Source organism: Oryctolagus cuniculus, chromosome 4 (assembly GCF_051225735.1).
Source record: "Oryctolagus cuniculus isolate XC-2025 breed Fujian yellow rabbit chromosome 4, ASM5122573v1, whole genome shotgun sequence".
Lineage (NCBI taxonomy): Eukaryota > Metazoa > Chordata > Mammalia > Lagomorpha > Leporidae > Oryctolagus > Oryctolagus cuniculus.
Genome location: NC_142870.1, coordinates 45,349,857 through 45,365,399, shown reverse-complemented (window position 1 = coordinate 45,365,399; position 15,543 = coordinate 45,349,857).

The following is a 15,543-nucleotide window of genomic DNA, read 5'->3' as shown; positions in this document are numbered from 1 at the left end:
AAATTAAGGTTATTCATCATCCTTTTTGTGAACTGTTTGGTTGTGAGAAATATAAACCTACTCGAACAAACTAAAGCCAGAAGTGGTACTGACAGAACAGATACAGACATTTCCCTAAAATCTGCAGCAGGAAAAGGCAGATGAAACTTAGGTGTCAGCATTATTTCATATTTCTATACATCTGTTCTTGCTGTTTAGTATGCTATAAACATACACAGTAGAAAATGACTGATCCAGTCCTAGTTTCTCTGTGGATTTCTGTTACAAATTCCTGAGGATAGTGGATTTATTGGCTTAACCTGGGTCAGAGACCTACACATCTTATATCTAAGGCCATCCTCTTCAATAACAGCTGTGACTAATGAGCAGTTTTCAAAGAACAGGATATGAGGAAGCAGAGGGAAATGTGTGAATTACTATCCAAAGATGATTTCAACCTCCATCTCTTACTAATAGATTGCTAGTTATATTGTAAACTTCTTTTGACATTTTTAGGATGATTTTTACAAATGCACGTGGTGCTTGCAATCTGAACCCTATAATTTCCACTTAAATCTAACACCCACATTTTCTTTTCTTATCATTAAAAACATCTCAAAAACACAGTTTAAACAACATAGTTTTATTTTTTTCTCCACATTATTAACAAGAGCCTTTATTAACAGATTTCTTTCAGTGATTATTTTCAGACTATTGGCTTAGGTACATAATTAAATTTTTTTCCACTGAAATATCAACATTTTCTCCTTTATCACTAATTCATTCAAACTGAAAAGAACAATCATTGTAAGTGAAAATTACTGAAATGAGATTCATACATTTTGACTTATTTGTAAGTTTAATATTTCCATCAGTTCTCTTAATCTGTATGTTAATCATGTCATCAAAGGTAAGCATTTTACTAGCTGTTTCTTTGAATAAATAAAGATAAAATTACTGTCCTGCCTTTCTTGCACTGTTAACAGTATCAAATTAACTTAATTTTAATGAATAACTCTTCAGAAGTCTGAAGTATTATCCATCAGTAAAAATAATTTTTACAGTATCAATTCCTCACTAGTCAAAATGACTAAAATTCTCAATGGTATTACAAATTCAACCAAACAACTCAACCAAATTATTAGAAAACCAACCAAATAACTTTTTTGGATACAATTTGAATTTCTGAGAGCACATTGGTTTTTATTTTGCATCACATTGAGAATGTCAAAGACAACATAAGGACACACTTGTTTCATTTGGTTCCCTATCCCCATCTCCACGGTCCTCTCATGGCACACTCAGCCATCTGTACATCCCCTCAGGAAAATATTTGGCCACATTTTTATCAAATTTCCTTTCTGAACTCACTCAGAGAGACTGGGACAGAAAGACAATTGCTCCACAGTCTTTCGGAGCCCAAGCCATGTAGATTTCTATTGATGCATAACAAATTATCACAAATATGATGGCTTAAAGCAACATGAATTTATTATAGTTCCATACATCATATCCCACAATGGGTTTTCTGCTTAGAGTCTCACAAAATTGAAATCAAAGTGTTCATTTACTGAACTCTCTTCTGGAAGCCAGAGAAGAATCAGCCTCTGAGCTCATTCAGGCTGTTGGTAGAATTGAGTTTCATGCAGCTGTAGCACTGTGGTTTTAATCCCTGGGTGTCTGTGAGCTGAGAGATCTCATTCAGCTACATAGGCTCATTTTTGGCGTGCTCCATTATGAAAACCAAGACAGGCAAGTTGAATCTTCTTTGGATAACTTCAAATTCCTCTTTTGCTGTCTAAAAAGGTACAAAACTGTTTTCCAGAGGATACATGTGTTTGATTGGATCTACTTTCAGGAATTGAGCCACACAATATAGCATAATCATATATATACAGTAATCATATATATCATATATCATACTCAGCTTCCAGAGATTATTAGGACATTGGAATCTTGACTGCCATTGTTAGAGTTCTGCCAATCAAAAATTGCTACTCAATCGTCCCTGAACCTTTTATCAGCAACTGCTTTATTTCTTAGTGATTTGAAGTATATAATAATAACAGAATAGGTTTAATTTCAGAATTATTCACTCCATTATACATTTCTTTTGCTTTTTGATGTATTTTATATCTTGAATAAACATATAAGCATACGTTCCTAGTACAATATATACAAAAGAAATTCCGTTTCCAGGTATTTATATTTTCTAAGTTATGTTGTATATGCTTACATATATATACTAGATAATTTTAAATTTATTTTTGATCTTACAAGATAATAACTACATTGTTTGGAATTGTATTGAATTATTATTGTATTGTGGCAAGCTTTATATCCAATCTGGGGGCATAATAAAAGTAAATACTTATGTAATTATAGGAAACTTTTTAACATTTTTCATATTTTATTCTTAAAAATATGTAGTGGATACTGTATTCATAAATTAGAAGAACACTTTGTCCCCAGAAAGCTAGAAATTATCATGTAAGTTCTGTTTTTGGTTCAAAGGCATCAAGTTTCTATACTCGGCTCCCCACCCAGGAGACAGCTGCTGAGACATCAGCCCACGCCAGCGAAGAGTACTTTGTTGCCCTATGTCAGCAGGAAATAGCTCTAAAGACAGATCATTGTCCCTCTACCCCTCCTGGACTTTTTGAGCTAATGTAGTCCCATGCAACTGCTGCTTTATAAAAAACAAAAGGGGAGAATGTTAGTAAAATGGTGCAGTCTTATCTATGGTAAGATCTACACCCTGACCCTATCCTAGGCTCTAGTCCCCACCGCCATTGCTGGAAACCAGGTGGCCACATGGCCTAACCACCCATGTCAGCCCAACCCCCATCCTAATGGGATTCGCTGCTCCTACTTCCCTGCCCACCCCCCACCCTGGCAAAGTTTTAAAAGGACCTATTCCTAAACATGTGGCTCTCTTTCTTTCCATCTCCTGATCTCTGTCTCTTTCTCTCTCTCTGTTTCTTGAGCTCTTTCTTATACTCTCCTTCTCCCTCTTTTCCTTCTTAGCCCCTTCCCTCCGGTCTGTTAGGGTTCCCCCAATAAACCCTTTCCCTTACTCCGGTAAAAAAAAAAAAGAAAGAAAAAAAAGCATCAAGTTTCTTTAACATTAAAAATAATAACAGAATTATTTTATAGAAGGCAAATTTTGAAAGTGATGCTACATTTGGCTGGCGGCGTGGCTCAATGGGCTAATTCTCCACCTGTGGCGCCAGCACACGGGGTTCTAGTCCCGGTCGAGGCACCGGATTCTGTCCTGGTTGCCCCTCTTCCAGGCCAGCTCTCTGTTGTGGCCTGGGAGTGCAGTGGAAGATGGCCCAAGTCCTAGGGCCCTGCACCCGCATGGGAGACCAGGAGAAGCACCTAGCTCCTGGCTTCGGATCAGCATGGTGCGCTGGCCGCAGCGTGCCGGCCGCGGCGGCCATTGGAGGGTGAACCAAAGGAAAGGAAGACCTTTCTCTCTGTCTCTCTCTCTCACTGTCCACTCTGCCTGTCAAAAAAAAAAAAAAAAAAAAAAAGAAAGAAAATGATACTACATTTCATCATGGAAAATGTGAGAATTCTTTTTAAATGCTAATATAATTTTAACTAGAATCTTCTACACTCATCTCTAAGATCTTCTATAATTAAGCCACAAGATTTAAAACATATAGATAGTATTTAGGGATAGTTAAATCCAATAATAGAACATAAAACAGAATTTAGAAATAAATAAAGGCCTAACACAGTTTGGTAAACCACAAAGAAGTCCTTTTAATCAGTAGGTAAAATTTCTATTATTTAATAAACAACTTTCTAAACCCAGGAGTCATTTGAAATATTTAATGAGTCAAGTTGTATCCCTACTGCATACCTTGCATCCTAGGAAATTATAAATTAACTCATTCATTTATTTATTCAATGCATTTTTAAGTACTTCCTCCTTGAACAGAAGCTATTCTAGATACTCAGCATATAGCAGCAAGAATATAAAGCTAAAACCATAAAATAGCATAAAACATTTTAGATCTTGTTGCTGTGGATTCGTTCTGAGAGGGGGAGCACGGGGCAGGCCAGAGGAATGGAGTCACGACACAGACACCCAGAGTTGGGTGAAAGCGGGCTAGAGGCAAGCAGCTCGCAGACTTGTTTATTTCAGTTGGTACAGCAGCTTATATAGCTGAGGCAGCCAATCCAGTCAAGGGGAAGTTTATGCCCTAACAAATCACTGCCTGTTGCCAGGCAGGCTCCTTTGCCAGGTGGGTTCCAAAGCCATTCCTGAGTAATTGATGCTCGTTTGCCAGCAGCCATCCTGGCATGGCCTTCTCATTCCACCACATTATCTTACACTTCAAGATGAAAGAAACAACTTTCTCAAGCCAACAAGAATCCAAAAGCAGAGGCAAACATTGTGGCACAACAGGTTTAGCTAGGCTTGGGATGCTCACATCCAATATAAGAGTGCCTGACATCAAGTCCTGCTTCCCATCCTCATCCAGCTTCCTTCTAATGCACACCCTGGGAGGCAGCAGATGGTGGCTCATGTACCTGAGTCCTTGTTACCCATATCAAGATGCAAATGGAGTTCTGGCTCTCGGTTTGGCCTGGCCCAGAATTGGCTGTTACTGGCATTCGAAGAGTGAACCAGCAGATGGAAGATCTCTCTATCTCTCTCTTTCTATGTCTCTCTGCCTTTCAAATAAATAAAAGTAAATAAAGAAACCTTAAAAGAAATCTAAAAGCAAAAATTAAAAAAGTAAATAAATATGCATTTGTACAAATGTTTATAATTGCTACTAAAATATGAAACCACAAGGATATCAGAAACATAAATTAAACAATAGAATAATAAAAAGCATACCAGCATTTATGACAAAGTAGACATTCCCTGAACAGAAAAAGAGAATGTGTGAGTGAATATGAACACTAACAACAACAACAAAAATAAACTTCACAAAAACACATTGAAGATCATTTTTGTTCCTATTTAAATTAATGCAAATTTTAAAGATGTTATGATATTTCTCATGTGTCATATTGGCAAAGATAAAAAATGTATTGATTCGCTCTCTTGCTGCTATAACAAAGTGCCACAAGCTGAGTTGCTCAGGATCACACACATTTATCATTTTACTCATCTGGAAAGAAGTTTGAAAGGGTTTCGTGGGGCTACAGTCACAGTGCTTGCAGGCGTGTGTTCCTTCTGAAGTCTCCAGGAGAGAACTTCCTTGCTTGCTTTCTCAGCTGCTTTAGGCTACTGCAGTGCCCAGGCAGAAACCACATCAGTCCAGAATCTGCTTTGCTCGTCTCACTTCCTTGTCTGCCTCTTTCACATTTGAAAACCCTTGTGATTACACTGAACTCACCTAGATAACCCAGGAAAATCTCTCATCGCAAGATCCTTCCATTGATCACACCTGCAAAATGACTTCTGCAATGTAAGGTAACAAATTCACAGATTCTGAGGTTTAGGACATGGGCATCTTTGGGGCGCCATTATGCCTGTTACACTAACCCCCAGAAGTGGCAAGGTTGTGAGGAAACAGATGAAACTGATGCAGTTTCTTCCTTCCTTCTTTCTTTCCTTCCTTCCTTCCTTTCTTTTTTTTTTTTTTTTTTAATCAAAGTTACAGAGAGAGAGAGATTTTCCATCTGCAAGCTCACTCCCCAAATGCCCACAGTGGTGGGCCTGGGCTAGACTAAAGCCAGGGGCCAGGAGCTTCATTAGGACCTCCCACACAGGTATAGGGATCAAGCACTTGAGCCATCCTCTGCTGCTTTACCATGCATGTTAACAGGTTGCTGGATTGGAAGTGGAGCAGCCAGGACAGGAATTGGCACCCATATGGAAGCTGGTGCTGCAGACTACAGCTTAGTTTGCTGTGCCACAGTGCTGGCCCAGTATAATTTTTAATAGGTCTATTTCACAGCTTTCACAATAATTTCTCACATACTGCTTTACCCAGTGGTAACCTCCTAGTGGTAAATCATACATTTATACTTTAGAAAGTATTCAAAATAAAAGTATAAGGAAGTTTAGTGTAGCACTGTCTGTGATAGCAAAAACTTGAAATAAATAAATATTCATTAATCAAGGATGCAATCAATAAGCTATGATGCACCCATAAAATAGTTTTTAAATGATTACAGAGAGACAGAGGTGGAGAAAGAGAGACAGAGAGAAATCGATCTTCCATTCCCCAAATTGCTGCAACAGCCAGGTCTGCATCAGGCTGAAGCCAGAAGCCGGAGCTTCATCCAGGTCTCCCATGTGGGTGATAGGGTCCCAAACACTTGGGCCATCTTGTGCTACTTTTCCCAGGCCGTGAGAAGAAAACTGGATAGGAAGCAGAGCAGCCGGACTCCAATCAACTCTCAAATTGGATGCCAGCATCACATATGGTGGCTTTACGTACTACACCACAACACTAGCTAATATTCGGTTCTAATATAGAAAATATTTAAGAAAGAGACACAATTTCATATTTTATTTTTTAAAGCTTTTATTTAATGAATGCAAATTTCATAGGTACAACTTTAGGAATATAGCGGTTCTTCCCCCCATACCCACCTTCCCACCGCCACTCCTGTCTTATCTCCTATTCCCTCTCCCATCCCATTTTTCACTAAAATTCATTTTTAATTAACTTCATATATGGAAGACCAACTCGATACTAAGTAAAGATTTCAACAGTTTGCATGCCACCCCCGTACACACACACAACGTATGAAGTACTGTTTGCGAAAAAGTTTTGCAGTTAATTCTCATAGTACAACTCATTAAAGACAGAGGTCCTACATGGGAAGTAAGTGCACAGTGACTTCTCATTAATTTAACAACTAACACTCTTATTTATGACATCAGTGATCACCTGAGGCACTTTCCTTGAGATGCCAGGGCTATGGAAGCCTTTTGTGACCACAAACTCTCTCAGTATTTAGACAAGGCCATAAGCAAAGTGGAAGTTCTTTCCTCCATTCAGAGAAAAGTACATCCTTCTTTGATGGCCCCTTCTTTCCACTGGGGTCTCATGCATAGAGATCATTAACATAGAATATTTTTTGCCACAGTATCTTGGCTTTCCATGCCTGAAATGCTCTCATGGGCTTTTTAGACAGATCCAAATGCCTGAAGGGCTGATTCTGCAGTCAGAGTATTACTTAAAGTGACACAATTTCATATTTTAAGAAAGACGCAGGGGCTGGCGCAGCAGGTTAAAGCCCTGTCCTAAAGCGTCAGCATCCCATATGGGTGCCAGTTCTAGTTCCGGTTGCTCTGCTGTGGCTTGAGATAGCAGTATAAGATGGCCCAAGTCCTTGGGCCCCTGCACCTGCATGGAAGACCTGGAGGAAGCTCCTGGCTTCTGGCTTCGGGTTGGCACAGCTCCAGCCATTGCAGCCATCTGGAGAGTGAACCAGTGGATGGAAGACCTCTCTCTTTGTCTCTACCTCTCTCTGTAACTCTTTCAAATAATAAAATAAATCTTTTTTAAAAAAAGAAAGATACAAAAATACTTGTGTTGTGAATGGTAACTGGATTACTTTGGTTCCTTTTTGCCAATGGAGTAACGAGTTATACTTCAGAGAGATGAAAGAAAGGACAATGAAGCAAAAGATTATTGAAATACATTCCAAGGAAGACTGGGCTAGTAGAAAGCACATGGGCACCAAGAACTTTCCCAGGCAGGAATGGGCCAGTTAGGAGAAAACATGCCGGCCTTTCTTCCTAGTTTGGGACTTCTATCCTTAAGGTAAGGTTATTTGGCTGGGATGCTCATGATTGACATTTGTGATTAACCTCTGGGAGTTGCGTAACTGTGGAGTCTCTGTGCATGTGTGTATAAATCACACTTTTCTAGTTGGGCTTGAAGGCTGAATGCCACACACAGTCTGCCCAACACAGGAAGTTGGGCAGCATTCTGGGGGCCTGTAACACTTGGTTCGTTAGTGAAACCAGCAGGGGATTAGGCTCAGGGCTGGTAGAGTTGCAGAGAGACAGACAGAGACAGAGAGAGAGAGGTTTTCCATCTGTCGGTTCACTCCCCAAATGGCCGTAACGGCAAGAGCTGGGCTGATCCAAATCAGGAGACAGGTGCTTCTTCAGGTTCTCCCACATGTGTGCAGGGACCCAAGCACTTTGGGCATCTTCCACTACTTTCCCAGGATTGGAACTATAGCAGCCGGAACTCGAAGCAGCGTCCATATAGGATGCTGGAGCTGCAGCCAGAGTGCTGGTCCCCTGTAAAATTATTTAGATTGTTTTGCGGTTTCACAACAAATTCTTAAAGAGGTAAACCTTAGGTAACAGTTATTTAAAAAAAAATATCACAGAAGCATCAAATAAAAAGCAAACCTTCTGGTAGTAACATAATTTCATTGACTGAATTGCATTCTCCAGGTATTTAAAATGCTTTCTGTTTTTGTGAATAGTAATAACGTGCAGGGGTTGAGATATTGTAATTAACTCTTCTCATTTACACCCAGCTTAATTCCTCATCTACTTCCACAAACCCCAAGAGCCTACTTAGGAATTTTCCTCTTGGCTCAGAATGTAAGACTTATCCCAATGTTAAGAAAAAGGCACAGTTTCTCATTCTCCCCAGGAAAGGTGAGATTTTAAGGCGTAGCTTCTGTGAAGCTGGATTAAACTCCTCCGAGAAACTCAGGCTCGTGATGGTGAGTTTGTGCTTTTACCTGTGAGTACAACAGTTAGCTGCTTGCTGTCCCTTAGAGTCAACCATTTGACAGAGAGTAATTTTTTTTCTCTTTTTCCTCAATTTCCTGTTGAGTCCGAGAAAAAATACATTTACACATGAGTGTGGGCTTTCCCACATTGTAAAATACCTGTTATGAGTGGGCAGTGGGCCAAAGTGTTAGGGAGGGGAGAGAGAGAGCATCTATGTAGCACCTCCAGGGATGTTCCGTAGTGAAAGAGATAGCTCTTCTTGGTTGTCTGCTTTTTTCATGAGATGCGGGGGAGGGGGGGTCCTCTACGTGTGTGAAGCCACATGGGAACTTTATGATACCTCCACAAGTTCCACAGGTAGCTTAATAGCCATGCTTTCATGATATGCCTCCTTAGGTCCCAGATGGAGCAGGTGCACCTTGGGAAAGGAGGTGTTTTGATCAGTGAGTAGAGGGATAGCATTACATTAAGCAGCTTGCAGAAATTCCAGTTCACTCAAATCTAAAGTGGCTATCTAGTTAGACCACATAACTTCCCTGTGATATGCTATTTGAAGAGATACATCAGATTCCATACGTCCATGATGCATAGCTTGTGTAGCCAAGTGCTGAGAGACTCCCATTAACATTGCGAGATTTCTCCTCCTCCCCACACCACACGCTCTCAATCTCCCACACTCCTCATCCACTGCAATGCAATCTTCAATCCCTTCTCTGTTTTCTTCTTTCCTTAGCAACTATTATTTTCAAACATAACATATTATGTGCTATTTATTTCACTTGTAATATATTATTTCATCCCCAGTCTATAAAATCAAAGCCCTGTTAAAATTTTTGACAAATTTATTCATTGATGAACATGTTTCAACTAGTATTTGGACTAGTTTAAGTTATTTACATTCAGAAAATATTTTGAATTAGATAAAATGTGACACTAAATATAATCATGCACAAAACAGAAACTGAAATCAAGTGGCCAAAGGGCTTAACTTTTTTTTCCAGAAAATATTAGAAGTCAATGCTGTCAGAGGATTGTAATTAAAATATTCTATATTAATGCATGCTAGTGCTTGAATTTAAAGCATAAATCAGTTTGTATTTCATTAACCTTGTAGAGGCACTAATTGCAAATTTCTTTTAGTTTAAGTAGCATTCCTTATTATAAGTCAAAGGTCAATATGTCTACTTCTTGACTATTTAAGGTTAAAAAGATCTAATAGATAACTGACAGCAGTAAGGAAGCAATATTGCAAATTTTGTGATACTTGAAGTCTTGTTTTGACTTATTCAGAAATCATCATTTTTATCCAATTGATTTAATAATACTTAAGATCAATTACACTTTCTTTGACAGATGTATTCCCCTGTTTTAGTTTCCATGGCTGTTTCATGCACTGGCTACATAACAAAAATAGAGGTAACAATGATCCTGAGTTCACATCTAACACTAAAAAAGCAGTCAAATAAAGTATTTAAACATGAAGAAGAGATTCTGATTTTTCTCCTGGTTTTGAGCTAGCAGTCCAAATCAAGGAGCCATTGGGATGGTTTTGGTGAGATCTCTCTTCCAGCTTGATGATGGCAGTCATCTGTTATTGACACCACCCAGTCTGTGGTATTTTGTTCTATCAGACAGAGCAGACTTACACAAAGCTAAGGCAGGATGTATTAATGACAGTACATACTATTCAATGAACATCTATTATTTGCTGATGTGTGCATTGCTTTGCGTATAGACTCCTTAATTCTCAAAACCCTCTGCATTGTAAATTTTATTCTCAATGTGAGAAAATACAGAAACAGAAAGATTTAATATTTTAATCAAATCACATCACTCATAAATAATAGAACTTCAAACTGATTTCTATATACCCATAGAGGTTCTAGAACTGACTTATCTAAAATCTTAAGAGCTGTTCCCAAAAGAGCATTCTTGAAATATATCTTGGTTGGAACATTCACAACACAGAAATTGACAAACACTAAAAACTAGGATGTTTTTGTTTACAGAAAGCTGGTTGTTAAACATACGCTGGCAATACATTTTCCCTTCCAAAAATGAAAAGAAAATACTTGAAATAACAGGTTAAAATTATATTATAGAAAGTTTTTTTCAGGGGCAAACGCTGTGGCCCAGGAGGTTAACACCCTGGCCTGAAGCGCCAGCATTCCATATGGGTGCCAGTTCAAGACCCAGCTGCTCCACTTCCTGTCCAGCTCTCTGCTATGGCCCAGGAAAGTAGTAGAAGATGGCCCAAGTCCTTGGGCCCCTGTACCCACATGGGAGACCAGGAAGAAGCTCCTGGCTCCTGGCTTCAGATCTTTGGATCAGCACAGCTCCGGCCATTGCGGCCATCTGGGGAATGAACCATCGGATGGAAAACCTCTCTCTCTCTCTCTCTCCCCCTACCTCTCCTCTTCCTGTGTAACTCTTTCAAATAAATAAATAAATCTTTAAAAAAGAAAGTTTTTTTCAGGATTTTATTTATTTTATTTGAGAGCTGGAGTTAGAGAGAAGGAGAGAGAACAGAGAAAGGTCTTCCATCTGCTGGTTCACTCCCTAGATGGTCACAAGAGTCAGAGCTGGACCGATCAGAAGCCAGGAGCCAGGATCTCCTTCTGGGTCTCCCACATGGTTGCAAGGACCCAAGCACTTGGGCCATCTGGTTCCCCAGGCCATTAGCAGAGAACTGGATCAGAAGAGGAGCAGCAGGGACACGAACTGGTGCCCATATGGGATGCCAGCAGCATAGGTTAAGCTTAGCTTACTATGCCACAGTGCCAATCCCACTATAGCAAATTAAAATGTTGCTTAAACATTAGTTTCCTTGCAAAATATTATAGAATTGTACAGAAGATTATAGCAAAAAAAGTATTTTTCTCATTATTAAATAAGAAAAATGAGTAATGACTCATAGTCTCAGCCAAAACAAATGAACAAGCAATAGCAACAAAAAGTCACGCCATTGTAGACTTTTCCTATTTTAACGGCTTTTTATAAACTTTGTTACTCAAATTGAGTTATTGCCTTTGTATTGCATTCTGGAGAAATGTTATGAGCACAAATGGCTGGCAAAGCAACAAATAGTACTATAGGGACATCAGATATTCCTAAAACATTGTCACACTGGATGTTAAATGCAAATTTTATGAATGTTCAAGGCAGTTGAATGATCCAAGAATTGATGGAGAAAACAGATGGCAATAACTGCATATTAGAGATTTCTATACATTGTATTATAAACAGTCTTGTAAAATATGCTACAGTCTGGGCAGATATGAACAATGAATTAATGGTAGCTGAAGGAAACTATGGATCTTGGCTGAATCTCAAGACTTTCAGGAGGAACTGGCATAGTAGTGCAGTAGGTTAAGTCTCATATTCCTTATCTGAATGCAGGTTAGAATCCGGATGACCCTAGTTCTGATCCAGCATCCAACTACTGCATCCTGGGAGGCAGCAGAAGACGGCTCAAGTGCTTGGGTTCCTGACACCCACATGGGAGACCCAGATGGCATTCTCATTCTGGTTTCTGGCTTAGGCCTGGCTGAGCCCTGGATGTTGGGGCATTTAGGGCGTATACCAGTGAATGAAAGATTCTCTCTCTCTCTCTCTCTCTCTCTCTCTCCCCCACCGTGTGTGCGTGTGTCTTTCAAGTAGTTGATAGTAAAGAAATATTTTTTAAAAACGTTTCTGAGGATTTGATGAGAATAAAACGTCAACAGGCTTCTACCCATCTCAAAGAGACCTACACTCTACAGACAAGGTATTTTGAGAATCACAACCACTTTGAATGAACATCATCTTCCTATAATGTAATGTTATGTGATTTAAAAAGTCTATATACGATCATAAGTTGCATTGAATTTGATTTTCTCCTCAGGGAAACAAGCTGAATTTAGTTCAATGTTGCTTTATTGTGTGATTAATTATCCTGGTGTGTCTACATTATCTGCATGGCGCTTCATTGAAACATATACCCAAATAAAATAATGACATTCATATAAATACAAAGATATTCCATTCTCATATGTTAATAGTGTAAATTATATTAGTCACTTATTTTGGTTATGTTTCATAGACAAAAATAAATTATAATTGTTATACTAATAGAGAAATCTCATACAGAAATAACTGTCCTATAATACTTCAACAATAATTATCTTAAAATAATATTTTATGAAAATATTTGTATAATTTTAAATCTCATAATTCATAAAACCCATTTGAATATTTAGAATGTTATATAACCAATAATTATATCTTATAAAAAAACATAAACAGCATATATACAATTGAACAGAAATCAGATTTATCTCAAAATATTTCTATGAAACACTGAACAACAACAGAAGATGAGGCAATATGCAACAAACTTAGGGGTAAAAAATGAATGCCAAATCAGATGAACCGATTTCAAAAAGTTCACTAAAAGATGAAATAGGGAAAAAATGCCTTTTTTGGTGAAATTTTCAAATCCATGCATGGTTTTTCATGATGTGCATTATTCCATGAACTTTTTGAAGACCCACTATATAGTATCTAGCCATGACACTGCATGATGCAAAGATAGAGATCATTTCAATGATTAAGTGCAAAAGAGGTCATAAAAATAGTGAGAAATAGGGGCCAGCACTGTGGTGTAGCGGGTTAAAGCCCTGGCCTGCTGTGCTGGCATCCCATATGGACACCGGTTCTAGTCTCGGCTGCTTCTCTTCCGATCTCTGCTGAGGCCTGAGATAGCAGTGGAAGATGGCCCAAATCCTTGGGCCCCTGCACCCATGTGGGAGACCCAGAGGAGGCTTCTGGCTCTGTAACTCTGTCTTTCAAATAAAGAAACTAAATCTTTAAAAAAAATACTGAGAAATAGATAAAATAAAAATTAAGGATCTATTATCCAGGTTGTTGTTATCAAGAAGGATGGCCTTTGTTCATTAAACTTAATAAACAAGCAGATTCAAACAAACTCATTGTAAATTTATAGGCAAAGTTGAAATTTTTAAAAAAGATAAAATGGAATTAAAATTAAATCCTAGGTTAAACTTATGAAATTATATAAAGATATGGGAGTATTGGAGATACTATTATTCTAAAAAGTAACACAGAAAAACTATATTCCTGATATTTCTTAATCACCAAAAATGATTGTCTTGGGGCCGGCGCTGTGGCTTAGTGGGTAAAGCCACCGCCTGCAGTGCTGGCATCCCATATAGGTACTGGTTCGAGTACCAGCTACTCCACTTACTATCCAGCTCTCTGCTATGTCCTGGGAAAGCAGTAGAAGTTGGACCAAGTGCTTGGGTCCCTGCACCCATGTGGGAGACCTAGAAGAAACTCCTGACTCTGGCTTCGAATCGGCCCAGCTCCAGCCATTGCAGCCATCTGGGGAGTGAAGCAGTGGATGGAATATCTCTCTCTCTCTCTTTCTCTCTCTCTGCCTCTGCCTCGTTGTAACTCTGCCTTTCATATAAATAAATTTTTAAAAATTGTTTTATATTTACATAAGAAATGAGAACATAAAATTTTAAAGCTTTTTAATGAATAATTGAGAAATTTTGACAGCAGAAAATGGCTCCTACAATTTATAATTCAAAATAATCTTATATACAGAAAATAAGGTGCATAAAAATATTTTTTAAAAGATTTGATTGGGGCCAGCAATGTGGCATAGTGGGTAAATCCACTGGCTGCAGTGCCAGCAACACTTATGGGCTCCAGTTCAAGTCCCAGCTGCTCCTCTTCCAATCCAGCTCTCTGCTATGGCCTGGGAAAGTAGTAGAGAGGAAGATCCAAGTTCTTGGGCCCCTGCACCCATGTAGGAGACCGAGAAGAAGCTCCTGGCTCCTGGCTCCTGGCTCCAGATCAGTGCATCTCCAGCTATTGCGGCCATCTGGAGAGTGAACCAGCGGATGGAAGAACTCTCTCTGTTTCTCTCTCTCTTTCTCTGCTTCTGCCTCTCTGTAACTCTGCATTTCAAATACATACATAAGTCATTTAAAAAATTTATTTATTTGAAAGGTAGAGTTACACACAGAGAGGTCTTCCATCCACTAGTTCACTCCACAACTGGTCCCAATGGCCTGAGCTAGGCCAATCTGAAGCCAGGAGTCAAAAGCCAGGAGCCAGGATGTTCTTGCAGATCTCCCATATGGGTGCAGGGGCCCAAGCACTTGGACCATCTTCCACTGTTTTCCCAGGCCATTACCAGAGTGTTGGATCAGAAGAGGAGAAACAAGGACACGAACTAGAGTCCATATAGGATGCCAGTGCCGCAGGCGGAGGCTTGGCCTACTGTGCCAATCCCACATAAGATTATTTTTAATAGTAGAAACTCGGAATCAACCTAAATGGCCATCAACGGAAGACTGGATAAAGAAATTATGGGATATGTACTCTATAGAATACTATACAGAAGTAAAAAAAAATGAAATCCAGTCATTGGCAACAAAATGGAGGAATCTGGAAAACACGTTGAGTGAAATAAGCCAGTCCCAAAGGGACAAATATCATATGATCTCCCTGATCTGTGACAACTAACTGAGCGCCTAAAAGGAAACCTGTAGAAGTGAAATGGACACTATGAGAAACAATGACTTGATCAGCCCTTGTCCTGACTGTCGAGGAACAATTTACTATTTTATTCCTTTTAGTATTTTTTGTTCTACTTAATACCATTGATTGAACTCTTTAATTAACACACAATTATTCTTAGGCATTTAAATTTAACTGAAAAGTGATCCCTGTTAAATATAAGAGTATGAATAAGAGAGGGAGGAGATGTATAGTTTGACACATGCTCAATTGGACTTACCCCTAAAGGTAGCGCCTGGCTCCTGGCTTCTGATCAGCGCAGCGCGCCAGCTACAGCGGCCATATGGGGA